Raw genomic sequence first — 19,142 nt, 5'->3', positions numbered from 1 at the left:
CAGCATACAAGAAGCACAAATATTAACAAACAAACAAACAAACAAACAACAGTGTTTCTGCCTATACTTTTGGATAAAAACCAAACACAAGACTTCTAGCAATAGAATATTTCACTTAAAATTCCCTTTCTAGGACCCTAAGTTTTAAAGAAAATTTTCAAACAAAAAAACTCCAATATATTTATAGAACAAAAACACACATTGCATTGAATAAATAAATTGTTGTTGATAGTCTAGCTTTGCTGGATTTCAGCAGCCTCAAATACAAATGCTAACTCCTCACATGGTGACTTACTTGTGGTTACCTTTACCTTTTTTAACTCTATAACTAGCCATGCTCTTAGAGTCATGTCTGAACCTCTTGCTAGCAAACACCCTTGAGGATTGATTAACAGCGGGCAAAGAATGTCTCCAGACCACCCAGGTACCAGTCAAAGTAATATAGGCAGATGGGCTTTTTCTTCAGGCTAGGTAAATAAACAACCCATTGTATTAAGCAGGGCAGTGGGTATCAAGCAGCTGGGACACATGTGAAATTTGGATGAATCAGGAAACAAGATCAAAGAGTCCCTGAGGGCATGAAGTAGCTAGGGAAGGACTTTGGACAAGATGTCTCTGCGGCACCAACTGTCCCCAGCCTTTGGTCATTTTGTAATAGAGAGAAGGGGGAAATAAAAAAAGGTGTGAAGTAAAAGAGGTTTAGTGTTTGTCAGGGCTTGAACAGGAGAAGAAATAGACCTCCTGGTTTTAGAAAGAGTAGTCACAATGGAATTGAAGGAAAGGCATATTTATTATTTAACACAAGCACGGGACTAGAAACCGACAGCTAAATTCTGAATATTAAAATTTTTATTGATTTTTTTGTTCCAATGATCAATGTGCAGCTTTGATAAAAATAAATTTATATTGCCTTAAAATGGGAACAATTTACCTCAAGTGCCATTACAATGTACACAGTATTAAAGTTCCACAGAAATCCTACAAGTCCAAGGATGGCTTTGCTTAGTCACTGGATAACTTTTAAATTAAGAGAGCCAGAGGCTAGACTGAGCTGGACCCTGCATACTGGGGGTGGAGCCTGGGTTGTGGTTTACATTTTCAGGATGATCATTAATACTACTTTCTGCAGCCAGAGAGACCACAGGTCCAACACCAGGAATACCACCCACAGACAAACCCATGTATTCACACAGAGAGGCTGTGTACCAAGGAAGAGAGAGTAACCTACCATCAGAAATAGGAAGGGAGACAGGTTGTGGTGCCTACCTGAAAGTAAAACTGGATAGGCCTCTATGAATCGGGAGAATGACCTGGAGGGAGGTTGGGGCAGGCAGCGTGGACAGCAAGACCCAGGATGGTTGACTATTTAATGTTGGCTTTGTGGTCATTACATGTGTGGAATAGTGAAATGTGTGGGCTCTGTAGGACTCTGGTTATTCTACTAGTTAAGAAAATGTATTCCACGAAAAAAGACCAGTTCTTTTATCATTTGAAATGAAGATGTAATTGTTGAGTACTAAAATAGGAATTCTGGGGATATTTACCAACCAGTTTCTGTATCAAGTTTGACTACAGTTTGTAGAATCAGTATATGTAATTTTACTGGCATAAGTTTGGAGAAGGAGCTAAAAATCTTGCCCATTTTGTCAAAAAAAAAAAAAAAGGCAAAGGATATGGAGAACCTAGAGAAATGTGTTATTTTTAACTCCTTAAAAGTAAGATTTTTACCAGGCTCTTTGACATTGATCAAAACCATCTGACCATGGAGCCTGCTTCTCCCTCTGGCTGTGTCTCTGCCTCTCTCTCACTCTCTCTCTCTGTGTCTCTCATGAATAAATAAATAAAATCTTTAAAAAAAAGAAGTGGAAAAAGTAGAATTTTTTTTTTCAGGGAAAGGAATAAGCACTTTCTCAATAAAATGAGATAATCAAAAGCAGAAAGACTTTAAATTCTTAATAAAATAAAAATAATATCATGTAAGAGAAAACGTTTATTTGTTCAGCATATAACATCCCAATAACAATCTTTTCATATCCATTTTGGACCTTTCTGGTGAGTGTAAATGGTCACTAGATGAATTTTGGACAAATAAACATAGTAGATTTGTTTCTCTTAGGTTTTTTTTTTATTTTAGCAGAAGATGTCTGAAGCCAGGTAAATATGTATTATTTTAAATAACTTCTAATATTATACCCTGTAAGGATATAGCCTTTCTTCCCTAAGTAAGTGCATGTTGTATTATATTCTTTGGACTCTCTGTGACATGCACATATAATTCCGTCACTCCCACTATATAAATCTATGAAACGTTTTGCATTAGTAGGAGGCTGAGTAATGGAAATGACTTGTTGCCAGTGTACAAGGTCTTTCTAATCATGGACCACCAGGTTACATGGCGTACTCTTTACTGATCTTAAAATCCACAAGGAAATTCTTATTTAAGAGTGAATGGAGTACTCCATACCTATCAGGTAGCATATCTCTAGCTAGCACATTCCGCTTGATGAATGGGATCTGACGGAGCCAGAGTAGGACGACCAGTAGAATCTAGGCTTGGAGCCAAAGACCTCAGGGATTACTCAGGAATCCACATCCAGCTATTTACCAGCTGCCTTAATTGGGATAGTTGCTTAACTTCGGTCTCAGTTTCTCAGTTACAACAGGGATAATGTGTTTCTTGAATGATTGTTGCAAGTCTTAGGTAAAATAAGCTGCCTAGGATATTCAGGCTATTCAATAAATATTATTTCCTTACACATTTTCTGTACTGTCTAGTATAAAAAATGGCAAACATTGATGTTCTTTTGTTTCAATCTAGCTGCTGGAAACAGAAGAGCATAAAGTGAAAAAACCATTTAGTGAGGCTGCTGGAATGTTAATATTAGTTTTCCATCATCATTCAGATTAGTACATCAAGTTCAAATACAATAGAAATAGATGCAAAGTAATAAATACTCATTAAAAGTTAGAAAAAATAACACAGATACACCATCACCTTAGAATTGTTCTATGACTTCAACTCAGTTGTTTAAAATGTGGTTTTATTTTTTTTTTAATTTTTATTTATTTATGATAGTCACAGAGAGAGAGAGAGGCAGAGACATAGGCAGAGGGAGAAGCAGGCTCCATGCACCGGGAGCCTGATGTGGGATGGGATCCCGGGTCTCTAGGATCGCGCCCTGAGCCAAAGGCAGGCGCTAAACCGCTGCGCCACCCAGGGATCCCTAAAATGTGGTTTTAAAGGAGCAGAGACTCCTTTGTGAGCACACAAATGACCTCTGTTTCTTAATAGATCCTGAGTCTGAAACCTTAAACATGGCCAGTATGGCAGAGAAAGGCTTAAGGGAGAATCCTTTATTTGGGCTTTTCCTACCTTTCTATTCTAACATTTTGTAATCATCCTTGGTTTAGGAATTTTGTGGAAATGTTGCCTAGAGTATGAATTTTTTGTATGTGTCAAAGCTGGAAAGTAGGAAGTTTTATTAGTCATAATATATAGAAAGATTTATGTCTCTCAATATAGGTACTAATCATATGGTTACCTCTGTTAACTGACTAAGATAATGGCAGAGCAGGGTTTTAGCTAAATATATTAAACATTATTTGGGGCTAACAGAATGTCAGAGATGCTTAGGGTACCCAGAAAGTGGGTGGAGTCCAATACTCCAAATTGTCTCACTTTATATTTCAAACCACAGCAAATGAGGAGATGCAAGGCAGAGCAGTCTCACAGATCTCTTCCATGGTGTTCTTCTCCAAAGAACATGCCCAGTGGTCTGTTCATCTGTCTCAGGGTCCAGGAAAATAATTTGCGTTTGAACATCATACATGGAAAATATCATTCTTCTGCCCTGAAAAAAAAAAAAACAATACAAATACCAGCTCAAAATTAGAAAACCAATTCCAGCCCACTCTCCATCTCCTTTTCTGTATTCTCCAGGTAAGTAGTATTGGGGAAGAATAAAAAGCCTTTTTAAAGGCACATGTGCCCTTTTTTCCCTGGAAACTGTGCAGTTACCCCTGTGTTCCACATATCCTTCTTGTAAGAGCTCTAAGTGTGCTCTCATCTGATCATTGTAACAAGTCGATCGTTTACCAAGTTGATTTTACACATGAAGAAACTGAAGCCTAGGACTCAGTGATTTATTGAAGTCCACATAGCCAATAAATGATGGTGCTGGCTTTTGAACCCCAATTCTTTGGTTTCAGGGCCAGGTTTTTAGCCACTAAGTAAATGAGAGGCTATCCTGATTAGTACTTTTGTTAAAACAAATAAGCAAACAAGATAAGTTAGCATGTCCTCTGGGTCTCCAACAAATTAAGAAATTCATGGCTTTGTTCTTCAGGTACACCAGATGTAAGGATGACTCAGGGGCAATCAGCTCCTCTATAGGAAAATCCAACTCAACATATTTAACTTTGTGCGTAATTTGATCCTTATGTTTGGCAGAATACTGACCCCCCCAAAGACGGCCAACTCCTAATTCCTGGAAACTATAATTACGTTAGGCTACATAACAAAGGGGAATAAAGGCTGCGAATGGAATTACCTTTGCTAATCAGCTGACAATAAAATATGGAGATTATTTTGGATTACCCAGTTGGGTCCAAAGTACTCATGGGGATTCTGTATAAGTAAAAGAGGAAGGGAGGAGAGAAGGTCAGATTGATGTGATGTGAGAAGGACTTGTCCCTCTACTGCTGGCTTTGAAGATGGAGGAAGGTGGCTACGAGCCAAAGAATGCAGGCAGCCTCTGGAAGATAGAAAAGGCAAAGAAACAGGATTTCCCCTGCAGCAACAGGAGGAATGAAGCCCTGCCAACTCCTTAATTTTAGCGCACTTAGACCCATTTCAGACTTCTGATCTCCAGAACTGTAGGAAAGTAAATTTGTGCTGTTTTAAGCCAAAAAAGTATAATAATTTGTTATACTAGCAATTGAAAACTAACAAAATCTTAAAAACAAATGAAAAATGCTGAGGTATTTTCATTAATGGGATTTGTCTAAAAAAATTTACCTGTTTGGCGAGGAAATTCTTTCAGAGGCTCACTTCAAACTCCATGTCTTGCTTTCATAGCTCTCTCCTGAACCTCAGTATATCTTTTTTAATCAAGAGGAAATGCGTGCTTGGATTGCCTGTAACCTCATTTAACTTTAATTTATTTTATTATTATTATTATTATTATTTTTTTTGGAGACAGGTCAGGGGAGGAGCAGAGGGAGAGAATCTCAAGCACACTCCCCATTGAACACAGAGCCCAACAGTGGGGCTTGCTATCAGGACCCTGAGATCATGGCCTGAGCAGAAATCAAGAGTCAGATCCTTATCCAACGGAGTCAGCCAGGTGCCCCAACCTTAATTTAATCTTAATCTTTCCCCCTTATTCATTAGCAATATACAAAAGGTCTCTTTGTATCAATGGACCTCCTCAAGCCAAGATTCATTCCTCTAAGAATAAGGATTATTTGGATATAATAATTAGGAAAAATTGGTTATGCTTATTGATAATATTATTTCTATAGGAAACATATGCATCTTGTCCATCCCCATTCCACTAAAAAGCTATGAATCAATGCATTATAGTTGAGCTACTTATACCAAAACAAAAGTTATAATCAATTTATGGTCTTAGGACTATACACATAAATAAAGTCTGAAAATTTTATTAAATTATGGATAATTATGAATAGTCCTATGCTTCCTGCCAGCCACAGAAGCTTAATAACAAACTATTTCATAGAATTATCTCCTTTAAATCACAACATTATAAAGGTGTATAGGAGAAGTCAACAAAATACTGCTCATGGAATAATGTCTGGCCTACCACCTGATGTTGAAAATAAACTTTGATTGGAACACAGCCACATTTATTTTTTTATATATTCTCTAGAGCTACCTTCATATAATAGCAGAGTTGAGTTACTGCAACAGACACTGTATAATCCACAATGCCTAAAGTATTTACGGTATGGCCCTTTACAGAAAAAGTGTTTCAGACCCTTGGAGTATAGACACAACAACATCATAGGTACTATCTTATTTTTAACTTTAAAAATTTACTTATAATTTAGATTATGAATGAGGCTAATTCCTCCAATTTCTCATGTTTAAAACTCACTTAAAATTCACAAATATTAAAAACAATTAGAAATGCAAGATATTAGTCAATGGTTTATCAGTTTTCATGAGAAATCATCCTAACTGTAGAATTAATATGCTGGATTAATTTTCTTCAAGGCACTCATCACTTCTGAAATGTTCTTATTATTTAGATTTTAAGCTCTATAGTAGTAGAGACATCTGTTTATCACTGTATCTCTGGAGAAAGTATGTCTGGAGACTGACTCTTATAATCACAAATAATATTTGTTAAGTATAGTATTAAGTGCTCTTTAAAAAACTTTCAATCACATCTAGTCAGAATATAAATTGGTACCATCTTGGTAAAAAGCAATTTCCTATTATGTTCCAAAAACTTAAGGGCACTTGGATGGCTCAATTGGTTAAGTATCTGCCTTTGGCTGGGGTTGTGGTCCCAGAGTTCCCAGGGTCCTGGGATTGAGCCCCATATTAGGGTTCCTTTCTCAGCAGGGAGCCTGCCTCTCCCTCTCCCTCTGCCTGCTGCTCCCCCTGCTTGTACTCTCTCTCTGTCAAATAAATAAAATCTTTAAAAAAATAAGCTTAATGGTTCTCAAATCTATTTATACAGTAATATCATTTCTAGGAAAATAATTTTAAAAATCAGAAATGGGAACAAGGATTCTATAGAATGATACATAATACGCATTATATATATAATATAGTATACAATGTTGTATTTAATTAAAAAATTAGAAACAATTGTCCAACAATAGATAAATGATTAAAGAAATTATGATTATTTTCACACAAATGACAATATTCATTCAACCTTGCTTTGGTAATTATACATCAAAAAAATTCTCTCCCACATTGGATATGATGATGAGATTAGGTGCCTCACATTCCTTTGGCCCCTAGATAGATATTTGACCCACACTAGGTGAGTGGAATCTTACCCTAAATTTGAGTATTTGCAGATTAATAGAAAGGAAGAGTGAAACAATTGTAGTTTATTAATTTCACTGCAGATGCTTGAATAGGACTCTTAAGCAGTTTCTTTCTACTAGTAAGATTCACCAGGACTGTCTGGCTCATGTCATGGCTGATATCCCACTGGGTACACTGCTCAGCCTTGTTGGTTGTCAAAATATTTAATTATTTATATATTTATTTGTAAATAGTCCTTGCCCCTAAGAGTCCTTCACTGTCTCAGCTAACTTAGCCTTTCCTCCAGGACCCTGTGGATGGCCCACCAATCAAGCAAATGGAGAGGTAATACTTGGTTCAGCAGCTTCATGGCTGACGTTGATTCTGAAAGATAGTGTCCATGCCATTCAGGTTTTTGAATATTTTGAATTTTTTTTTAAATTTTTTATTATTATTATTTATTTATGATAGTCATACAGAGAGAGAGAGAGGCAGAGACAAGGCAGAGATACAGGCAGAGGGAGAAGCAGACTCCATGCACCGGGAGCCCGATGTGGGATTTGATCCCGGGTCTCCAGGATCGCGCCCTGGGCCAAAGGCAGGCGCCAAACCGCTGCGCCACCCAGGGATCCCAGAATATTTTGAATATCGTTCTTTCTTCCTATCTTTTAACCTTGTGTGCTCACTCATATTTTCCTTTTGATTTTATGTTTGTTATGTCAACTCAATTCTTTTCCACCTCATATGTCTATGCCAGGCATGTTAATTTCACAATCTGTAATTTTGCTGACTGTGTTGATAAACTGAATGTTAATTTATACAGTTTTACAGGATGATAAATTACGGTTATCTGATTTTTAAAGGTCATGCCCATTCTCAATTTGCATAATTATTTAGAAAAATATTAGTATTCCAGCTCTCACTAGTCTTTGCCATATCAAGGAGTGTACCTGGAGATAGATTGCACCTAGGGGGCATGGTAACACAAATGCGTTTGCTTTTTAAAGGCAAAATTTGGGAAGCATGGTGGTCCCGTCATAGACAAAGTTTTCAAAGAGGTTTCTTTTGGATGAATGCTTTGAAAAATACCACATTTCCATAAAATTCTGGGGAAAAATTGCACTTCAAAATGCTGAATAATGTTTATAAACCAGAAGACAGAAAGTGTTATGTTCAAAAGCCAAACCTCCTGGTGACCCATGGCAGCTCTAAACTGGGGTTGAACATTTAACACAAGGAAGATAGGCTTCTTGGGATGCTGACTCCCCAGGATGGAATGTTCATGAGGATCATCTATCAGATGTGTGGATTAAATGCTACACAGAAACATTATTGAAAGTATATAATGAAACTTTTTGAACTTTTTTTTTCAAAGAAAAAAGGGTGCTAAAGTTATCAAAAATCAAAAATAAATATATTTTGAAGCATATGACAGTTATATTAGAAATTAATAGCCTGGGCAGCCAGGGTGTGATGCTGGAGACCCGGGATAGAGTCTCATGTTGGGCTCCCTGCATGGAGCCTGCTTCTCTCTCTGCCTGTGTCTCTGCCTCTCTCTCTCTCTCTTTCTCTCTCTCTCTCTCTCTCTGTGTGTGTGTCTCTCATGGATGACAAATAAAAAACCTTAAAAAAAAGAAACTAATAGCCTTGTTAAGTTCACAGTTTGACAATAGGTACAAATTAATTGGGGCCATGTGCCTACCTCTGGCCCATTAAATATATTTCAAATTGTAGGTAGCTTCTAAAATTGTCCCTGACATTCTCTGATGACAATCTCTCTCACTACATCTTCTGGCCAGACTCAGAGGAGCCTATAGAGTATTTGGAGCAACCACTATCAGAAAGAAGCCTGGGTCCCTGAATCATCTGGTTGGCTAACTGCCAGGCAATTAATTGATATAAATGAGAAACAAATTTGATCATGTTAATAAATAAACATACATTCTAGAATATAACACACATATATAAATAAGTATATCCATAATATATAAAAATATACTCACAATATCCACAATAAAACACAAAACTCTGCAAATGCCATAAGGTAAAGAAATGTCTTATTGGACTTGAACGAAGAAAACCCAGCGAGAGTGGATATAACTCAGGAGAGGATTCTTTTCTAGGAAGCATCCTTTGACAGCTCAGACTTGATTAGACCCTCTTCTTTGACCCCCATGTAAGGCCCATGAAGCTTACTGGCCTGATCCCTATCAGTACAATCAGCTTCCTGTGTCAGGGTTATATCTTAATTACTTTTGAATGCCTAGGACTCCCTTGGTGCCAGAGATGTAGCTGTCTTTCAGTAAATGTGTCTTTAAGGACTGACAGATGAAAATGAGAGACATTTCATGGTTTGAGAGGGCAATAGAGGTGAAATTTGTTGGATAATAGAATTTTGATGGGTGGTGACTATAATGAGAAAAATGTTCCAGGTAGAGCGAACAGCATGTGCAAAAGACATAGAAACAGGTTAGTAACTTTGTCTGATATAAGCTAGGCTGGAGTTCTCTATAGATGTAACAGTAAAGGGGTCTTTCGTATTATATTTTCATATGGAAATTTACACTCTTTCATGATTACTAGTGCAAGCCTGTCTCTTGGTATTTGCCTCTATCCTTACTATGAGTGTGGGTTGCTAATATAAGTATGTGAATTTAGACAATAAGCACTGAGAACAAGAGTAACATTCTAGAATATAAAACCATGTCAAATTATAGTTTCAAAATGACAAAGATGTTCTGTTTATAGAAAATAAATTTGGTGAACATTTTGATAACATTAACTTTCTACTCTGATAACATATTAAGGCAAATGCAAAATAAAGTATCATAACGGTATTATAGATATCAAAATCACTTACCAGTAAGACTAGCATTTTGTTAAATAGCAGGCTTTTTACTAACAAATCATGTAAAATTACTATTTGCATAAAGTACGTTTATTTATTAAATGTGTATTACGAGTTAGGTGCTATTCTGAGGGCTAGTTATGCACTGTGATTAAAATAAACACGGTCGGGATCCCTGGGTGGCGCAGCGGTTTAGCGCCTGCCTTTGGCCCAGGGCGCGATCCTGCAGAACCGGGATGGAATCCCACGTCGGGCTCCCGGTGCATGGAGCCTGTTTCTCCCTCTGCCTGTGTCTCTGCCTCTCTCTCTCTCTCTCTGTGTGTGTGTGTGTGTGACTATCATAATTAAATAAAAACTAAAAAAAAAAAAAAACAAAAACACCATGGTCACTGCCCTATTTTGAGATTATTGTATGCTAGAAGACATACATAAGTAAATAAACAAATGGTGTAAAATAATAGATCGTGAGAAGTACCACGAGAAAAATTGAGAGTGTAGAGGTAAAAAATCATTGTAGAAACCAATTTGGATAGAATCAGTTAGAAAGGCCTTTCTGTCAAGGGGACATTTAAGCTAAGACGTGATGCAAAGCGCCAGGAAGATGCTATGGGGAGTTGTGTTCTAAGCAGAGTGGCTCTCAGATGTCATTTATCCTAGGTATCGATCAGAGTATCTGCCCTTCCTTTTTTCTCCTCTCCAAATATTGAGTGTGTGGATATATTAGGTAAATCAATGTGCTTGGTGCTTAAAGAGATAAAAAGATGAGCCAGACGCATTTCTTATCTCCCAGAGGTTTAGAGCCAATGGAGGGATTGTAAATTTGAAGTTACGACTGACAATTGTGTGCTGGAGCCAACTCCTACTGACTTGTCAAGGCTGCTTGTTAAATATTAGGTAATTTTTCAGGCTGGCTGTTACAGTTAGTAGCTTGAAATCAGCCAGCCATGGTAAGAGGATTTACACTACAATAATTGTCAATCACTACAAATAAGGGTGCTTCCCCTCGCCCCCCACCCCCCAACATTGATGGTTAAGCCCTGGCAGTTCCCTGGTTAGGAGCATAGCTGATTTAGAAGAGGAACTTTCTAAGAGGATTATAGCCTGGCTTTATGCTCTATTGTATTCTATCAACTGTTTGAATTGTGTGTGACTTTAACAGAGTAGAGGATTACATTATATCTCTATCTCAATTTCTATGATGCAAAGTGTTTTTAATAGTGTTTAGGGTTGGAAACATGTGACTGTAAACTTGATAAGACACAGACAATATGACCATTTATTCTCCACTCTACCCTCAGCATCCACCATACCTGGAACTATCACTAACCTGTGTTTGTTCTCCCCATCACAAACTCCACCTGATCAATCCAGCTGCCTTTCTTACAAATATTGTATAATACCTCCCATCTTTGATGAAAAATTATTTCTGTACCCCACATGCCCATCCTTCAATAGTTTCATTTTTTTCTTTCCTCATTTTCATGAGCATGCTTTATTCTCTGTCCCAAAGTCCTTACTTCATATTCTCTTTTGAATCAGCTACTGGCATTATAGATGATAGATAGATAGATAGATAGATATCTCACTATTTGATAGTATATATGTCAATATATTTTTTAAGATATTGGGCAATACAGTATTATTCAAAATACTGTATATCATACAGCCTAAAATAGAAATGTAAAACAGTTGGTGTATAATATAATACAATGTAATATAATAAATCACTAGAATGTAAGGTCCCTAAGAACAGAAAATTTCCTTCTATTTCTATCACCTTGATACATATAGTAAGAACTTAAAATATGCTTTTTGAATGACTGAAAAAGGTTACCTAAAAAATCAGTGATATTCTTATACTCTTCTTCTGTATTTTTCACCCTTCCTCTCCTACTCAACATTTTTCCTTTGAAGATACAACGCTTACCTCTAGGACTTAGAGTAGTTATTTATGGGGACCAGGACTTGCATCCAGATTTTTTCATTATTTTTTAAATTTCAAATACATTTTTTTTCAATTATAGTGCCACCTCAAGTTATAATCTTTTTTTAGAAGAAGCCTATTTATTTATTTGTTTGTTTGTTAGCCTATTCATTTATAATATAGTTTCCTATTGGCAGTTTCTGGCCACAGGAAGATGCATTAAATATTTATTATGAGCTGGCCACTCTATTAGTGTTTGAGAGCCAAAGACAAAACACTACTCATATCTAAGGAATTCTCCATCTTATACAAGTAAATATGCACAAAAACTATTGCAATAATTTCTGACAAAATTGTGCACAACCTGTGCAGCAAAGACCTTATATTCTAACTTTAAAAATTCTACTTGCAGGATGAATTTCTATGCATACACAATCACACGCACAAACATGCTTCATGAGAAGCTTGGGTGTATTACTTGATATTCATTTTTCTCTTCTTTGAGTAAAGTTCAAGTCTGGATGTAACCAAACAAACACCTGACCTCAGGAGAAAAGGAATCTTTCATTTGCTCATTTGTCAAACTTGAGCTTCAAAGTCAGATGCTAGCCTACGAAATAGCAACCCCATTTGGAGGTGTTGCCACGCAGAGCTTGCCATCAGAGTCAATGGAAATGAAAAAGCAAAGGCTTTTTTAATTATCTGTTTTTTCCAATTTGGAAAAAAATGTTAATACTTGTCCTGCACACTGGATATCAACTAGTCCTTTCACTGACTTGCATTATCTTTCCGTATACAAATTTTTTCCAAGATCATATTTGGCCTGCCATTGACCTCACAGGTAATTTATTTTGCAAGCAGTTCATGTTTAATCTATGTGGCATGACAAATAGCTTTCATATTCTTTAGCTGACTAAGATGGAAGTTTGAAAAGGAAATTCTATTTGACAGTCCGTGTCAGTGAGCTGCTAGTACATTTAATGTGTCAGAGTGCTAAGAGCAGAAACTCTCTGCGTAAGTAATACCACTGGCAACCTCAACTTTTTAAAGGCTACTAAATTCTTTCATCCTTTGATGCTACTACGTCTCCCCTAACCTTTTTTTTTTTTTTGCTGCTAACTATATAACTATAACTAAGGATAACACTATGGTGTTATCCTTAAATATTTCAAAATGTAAGTATTGATTACATAATCTCAAGCATTCAGTTATTGTTTTGTAAGAATTTACTTCAAAAGAATTATGGACTTGAAATAAACTTCATCCAAAAAGCACTAAAGGCATTATTATAAAATTTAATATCTAGCCTCTATAGTCTACGTTATAGTGGATTTTTTGGTTGACATTCTGAATACAAGAACTGCACCAAGGATCGAAGGTTTAAGATACTCTCTTCATTTAAAAATGCAAGAATAATACTAAAATAGTAATGATGCTGATATATTTATATCATGCATCTGGTACTCTTTTGCAATGTAAATTGTCTAAAAACTTTAAGAAATCCTTGATCAGAGATGTATTAGATAACATGAAATTTAACATAATTAACCATTATTCCTTATGTTACAGCAGGCTGTAAATATAAAAAAGAATCAATTTTCTGTGGAATACTGTGAAGTTCTTGGAAACCAAAAACACTCACATTCATTCTCAATGGTTTGGGGAATTTTCAAGTGTACTCTATGGATGTGTGCTATACAGTAGTGTTCTTGGCCTCTAGCACCCATTTCCCTGCCTGCTGATTCCTGCTTGCTGTGGTGAAATTTCCTGTCACTGCTAATGCTGAAGCAATGTGTGCCATCAAAATTCATCTTGGCAGGGAAAGAGAGAATACCAATCTCTACTGCAAAAGAGAATTGAAGACATCAAGGCCATTCACAGTACAAGCTCTCAAAGTACCACAGAGATTTTACTCGAACACCATCAATTTTTACCTGCCCTTTTTTGCAGCACACCTTGAGCACAAAAACTGGACCATCCCCAGAACCAACTACTTCCTTCAACCTCTCTGACCTCACACTGAAACAAAGTTGTGCCCTTAAAATTTGTAAAGGGGTAGGCCATCCCAGCATTGTTAGATATCATCTTTTTCTAAGAAAACAATAAATCATCCTACTGATTTTTAAAAATTATTTATTTATTTTATAGAGAGAGACAGCAGATGGGATGGGGAGGAAGAGAGAGAATCTCAAACAGACTCCATGCTCAGCACAGAGCCCCACATGGGGCCGTTCTCATGACCCTGAGATCAGGACTTGAGCTGAAATCAGGAGTCATATGCTTAACTAACTGACTGAGTCATCCAGGTGCTCTCAATCTGCTGATTTTTAAGTCTCGATGGCTAATTTAAACTTAATGAACAGGCTAATTTAAACTTAATGAACAGTATTTTTACTGTAATATAGAAAAATACCTTGGATATAGTGATTTAAAATAAGAAATATATATTTTGGTCTTCATCCATGGTTCCTGGAACACACCTCCTTATAATTTCTGAAGTGATAAAAGGCACAGAGGCATCTTTTATTATTATATTTAATCTTTGTTCCTACTTCCTGAAATAGCACCAGAGTGATAGAAGTGAAATGGGAAATGGGTGTCTCTTGTTATTCACAATAAACTTTTTTCAACCACATCTGAGTTTATATTAATGAGATGATTTTTGGAAAGCAGCTAGATAACCACAGGTTGGGAACTTGTTGCCAGGGGAACTGATGTGTAATTAGAGTTAGAACTTTCAAGTCTATCCTTTGACCTCTGGGGAGGGAAGAGGGTGTGGGAATTGAAAGTGTCACTGATGGCCAATGATTTAATCAAACATGACTAAATAATGAGATTTAGAGAGTTTCCAGGTTAGTGAACACACCAACTGGGGTGCTAGGAAGATGGCACCCAGAGAGAGCATGGAAGCTCTGGACCCCTTCTCACATACTATGCCCTATGCATATCTTCCACTTGGCTATTCCTGAGTTATATCTTTTTATAATAAATCAGTAATCTAGTAGGTAAACTATTTTCCTGAATTCTGTGAGCTGCTCTAGTAGCTAGTTAATGGAACCCAAGGAGGGGATAGTTGGAATCTCTGATCTATAGCTAGTGGGTCTTAACAATCTGGACTTGCCATTGAAATCTGAAGCGAAGAAGGAGGCAGTCTTGTAAGTTACATGTGATGTAACTCCTGGTGTATAGTGTCAGGTCTGAGCTGAATTGTAAGACTTAGCTGGTGTCAAAGTTATTTGGCATGGGATAAAGAAGAAAAAAAATCACAGTTGGTGACTAGAATTCTGTAAGTGGAGTCTTATAATAGAGAAAATTAATATATTAATTACTGTGCATTCCAAGTGGAAAGGAGAGATAAGATGTCTATAGAGAAGACTATTTTTAAACCATTTCAGTTCCAGAATATTATTATATAATTGCAGGAAAATCTAGAGAAAGGTACAATAAAAACACATCAAATTCACAATACTATTTAACTGGTCTACAGGCTGAATATCTCCCCTCCATTTTCAGTAAATATTCTTGAATACTATTGTGTGGTCAGCTTTTAACTGGATAGCTGGTGTGCACATCTTTAGTAGAGACAGGCTTCCAGAAAAACTCTTATGTGGAAAAGAATTTCCTCTATCCTCTTTTTACCCTAAAGTAAAGCAAAAGTTCTGCCAAGTACATAAAATAAGGAGAATATGGAAAAATGTCAACACTTCCTCTGTGGTGTGGCATACGTAGTATGGCCTATGTGTTAGAAGACTGTAGATAGCATACAGACTTCAGGGACCTGAGGAAGCTGGAAGAGATAACGGCGAAGACAAGGAGTAGCTTGAGGGTCCATAGATACTCTATGATCTCCATTGGCCCCACCAAGCCACCTCAAGAAGATGTATCAAAGAAAACAAGTTCATTTGATATGCAGATATAACTTAGAGCCAAATCCATAAGTTGATGTTAAAAACAAACAAAAAACTTGCTGCTTATAGAATCCTCCTTTAAGCGAAGTTTTGAGCTTATGGGAGAGGGGGTAAGCAGAACAGTAGCGCAGTGTCACTGTTTAAATCATTATATTCTAGAAGCTATTAATAAAAAGTTTCTCCCTTTGGTTTATTATGACCAGCATGTTTGCCCAAAGGAAAGTAAGGAAGCTATCCCAGGCCTCTGGAGTCTTGAGCTAATATAGGAGTAATACAAAGAAAACAAAGGAAACTTTTGGATTATGACATAGAGCAGAAAAAAAGAGATTTTATAAGTAAATTAAAGCTTCAAAGTGAGCAACCCAGATTATAACTAATCACAGGGAATATTTTATTTTTCTTGATGTGAGAATAGCTTTCTGGCAAGAAAACTCAGTAATGCAGGGCTCAATCAGATTCCATTCCGGACTAGAGAAGCCAAATAGTTTTCCTCAAATACAGAAATGTTTGAGGACTCAACAACACAGTTCCCACTCTCTGAAGTTTAGATTTGAATATGAGGTACCAGTTTAATGCAATTGTTCATTTACATTGGTTAATTATGTATCAGAATCATTAGTCATTAGGTTTTTTTTAGGCTGTCTATACATATAAGATTGACTTTGAATTTTGTCTCAATTGAACTTTTTTCCTCTAAGGTTTGAAAGAATTCAGTGTGATCGTGTCAAATTTTAATTGGTAGCACAAAAACTTCCCATAGGAATGGAAGATGAAGTGATTACCAAAAAATAGAGTTGAGCCGTGAAAAGCTTTATACAAAACTCAGAAAGATAAATATAATCTTATTAATTGCACTACATCATTCAAATACTTTAGGCGTTCATGTATCCAACCAAGGTGAGCTCTGCCAAAATTCACATTTAGTAAGAAAGCTTCAAACCCCCAAAAGCTCCTTTGACTAGAAAATTTGTGTGGCATTTCAGTAGTGCTTTTTAGTTTGCTGTGAAATATCAGGTAAACTGATCCTCTGAATCCCTAACATGTGACTTAAACTAGTTGTTTCTATTCAATTCAGTCAGCAAAAGTGATTAACAGACATAAAATGGTAAATGCCTTCCTACACAAAGGATGACTTGTGAGTTAAAGTGATTTAAAGTTCATGAGGTTTGCCTACCAAACCAGATGTTTGGAAATTACCTGTGGAGATCAATTTACTCTGCACTTTAACTCTGGATATAATTCATTTAAAGACTGTTAAACACATAATTATACTATAGTATTCATTTTCTTAAAATTAATCTATTTGCCACTTGATGCCAGAGGTGGGCAAACAATACCTATGGGCCACATCTAGTGTACCTATAGTTTTTGTAAATAAAGTTTAATGGGCATAAAGCCACACATTCATTTTTCTCTTTTGGGTTATCTATGATACTTTTGTGTTAAAGCAAAGTTGAGTAGTTCTGGCAGAAAGTATATAGTCTAAAAAAACCTAAAATATTTACTATCTTGCCCTTTATAAAAAACTTGTTGATCTTAATTTTTGTCTATTTTGTGACATAAACAGATTTAGAATTTATCACAATGAGAGTTACCAACCATTTATTATTTGTTAGGCGCTGTGCTAAACCCTTTCTATACTTCTTCTATTTCACTACAGTTCTATGAAGAATTGTTATTTCCACTGCAGGCATCAGATATGAGAAGCTTCGGAAGTTTAGGTGCTTCGCCCATGTAAATAGCGCAGCCAAGATTCAGCTTCAAGTCTGACTCAAAACCCATGCTATTCCCTTTTAATCCATCTCGTCTCTGATAAGTCCATGGTCGTCTTCTTCCAGTCAATGTGCATGATTTGACCCTATGATAAATAGTGCCACTGGTTGGCCTCTTAGCCACCTGGATATGAAGCTAAATTTAATATAGTGCTCTAGAGGGGAAAAAATAGCTTTAAAATTTCCTTGACCTGTAACCAGTTTCATTGCTCGGATTAGTCCTGCCACAGTCTGTTTCAAAGCTTTCAAATCAGCCTTTATCTGGGAGTTACAATTTGGTCATGAATTAGGAAGTGTCTTTTGGCAAACCATCGATGTCACTTCTCTGATTGCTGCCTCTTTGCCTTTTACACAAGAATGGGAACTACAGGGATGTACAGGTTTTATCACCAGAAAACCTGCATGAGTGCTCCACCTTGCCTTCTTAGCAGGTGCCTCCCTGGTGGGGGTGGGGGGGTGGGGAGCAGGGGCACATTATATCCAGAGTGGTTGAAGGCTATGATTCCCCTTCGTGGCTGAGATATATGCCAACACACAAAGGCCCAGGTTATTTTTCTGATGGTAGCACATTTCATTTAACTGCAATTTGACTTGTTTGACGAGTCTGGCCAGTTTGATCCCAATCTACGTGTTCTGAAAAAAATACATTTTTACCTAAAGCAGGAAAAAAAAAAAAGCACCATAGAATTTTAAAGGAAAAATAACCTTGGAAGACATTTGGTCCAACTGCCTAATTTTGTGAGTAAATAGAGGACACATCCTAAGATAGGACATAATGTAGGATGTCCCTAACTACCTTCACTCACATAGACTGTTGTCCATAGATATCCCTTGGAAAGAATCAGGTTATCCTGAGATCTACTAGTTCTTCCAGGATTTTCGCTTTGGGGTTTTGACATCATGAAGATTAAGAAAATATTTCTGGCTCCCCAAGAATTAAACAACATCGTCAGTAGTAAAATTACTTTGAAAAGTTAAAATTGTTATATAACCTGAACTGATCTTATTAGCAATAATCCATTCCTATCTCCTCTCAAAAATAGAATCTTAGTAGAAATTAAATTGTGGAATTTTGACGTAACTAATCATGAACTTGTTTTTCTACAAACATTAGGTTGACTTCACTAAACAGTAAAAAGTAAAGCTAAAATAAAAATGAATTCTTAGTAATTTTTTTTTAGTTCTTCATGAAAAGCCCAGTAAAAACAAGTCCTGTTTATGGAAACTCTTATTTTCTCATCTTTTCATCTTTCTTCACCCCTCCCACCAACTCCAACCCTCACTGTTCCTCCCCTGTTCCTGGTCCCCTGTATGTCTCCACCCAGGAGGGAAATGTTTTTGAGCATGAAAATGGGGAGCCTGAGATCAAGGGATTTCTGGAATTGTTGAGTTTCCATGCTTGAGGATTCTTTGCAACAGTGGCAAAAGTTCAAACACTAACTGATACATTTAAAAGTACATTGACAGAAATCAAGAGCATAGTTTCACTAAATGAAAAGCACAGATCTCTTAAGTACATATTTGTTCATTTGGTTCCATTCCTCAGACCAAGTTCACATTGTTTGTTCAGTGTCTTAATGTGCACAGAGCCTCTAGCCAGACTGTGACACCCCACTTCCATGTTCCTTTCACAAATTAAGCCATTAAGGACATTTTCATGCTCATATTCATCATTTATGTG

Source organism: Vulpes lagopus, chromosome 1, assembly GCF_018345385.1.
Source record: "Vulpes lagopus strain Blue_001 chromosome 1, ASM1834538v1, whole genome shotgun sequence".
NCBI lineage: Eukaryota > Metazoa > Chordata > Mammalia > Carnivora > Canidae > Vulpes > Vulpes lagopus.
This window is presented reverse-complemented; position numbering follows the sequence as displayed.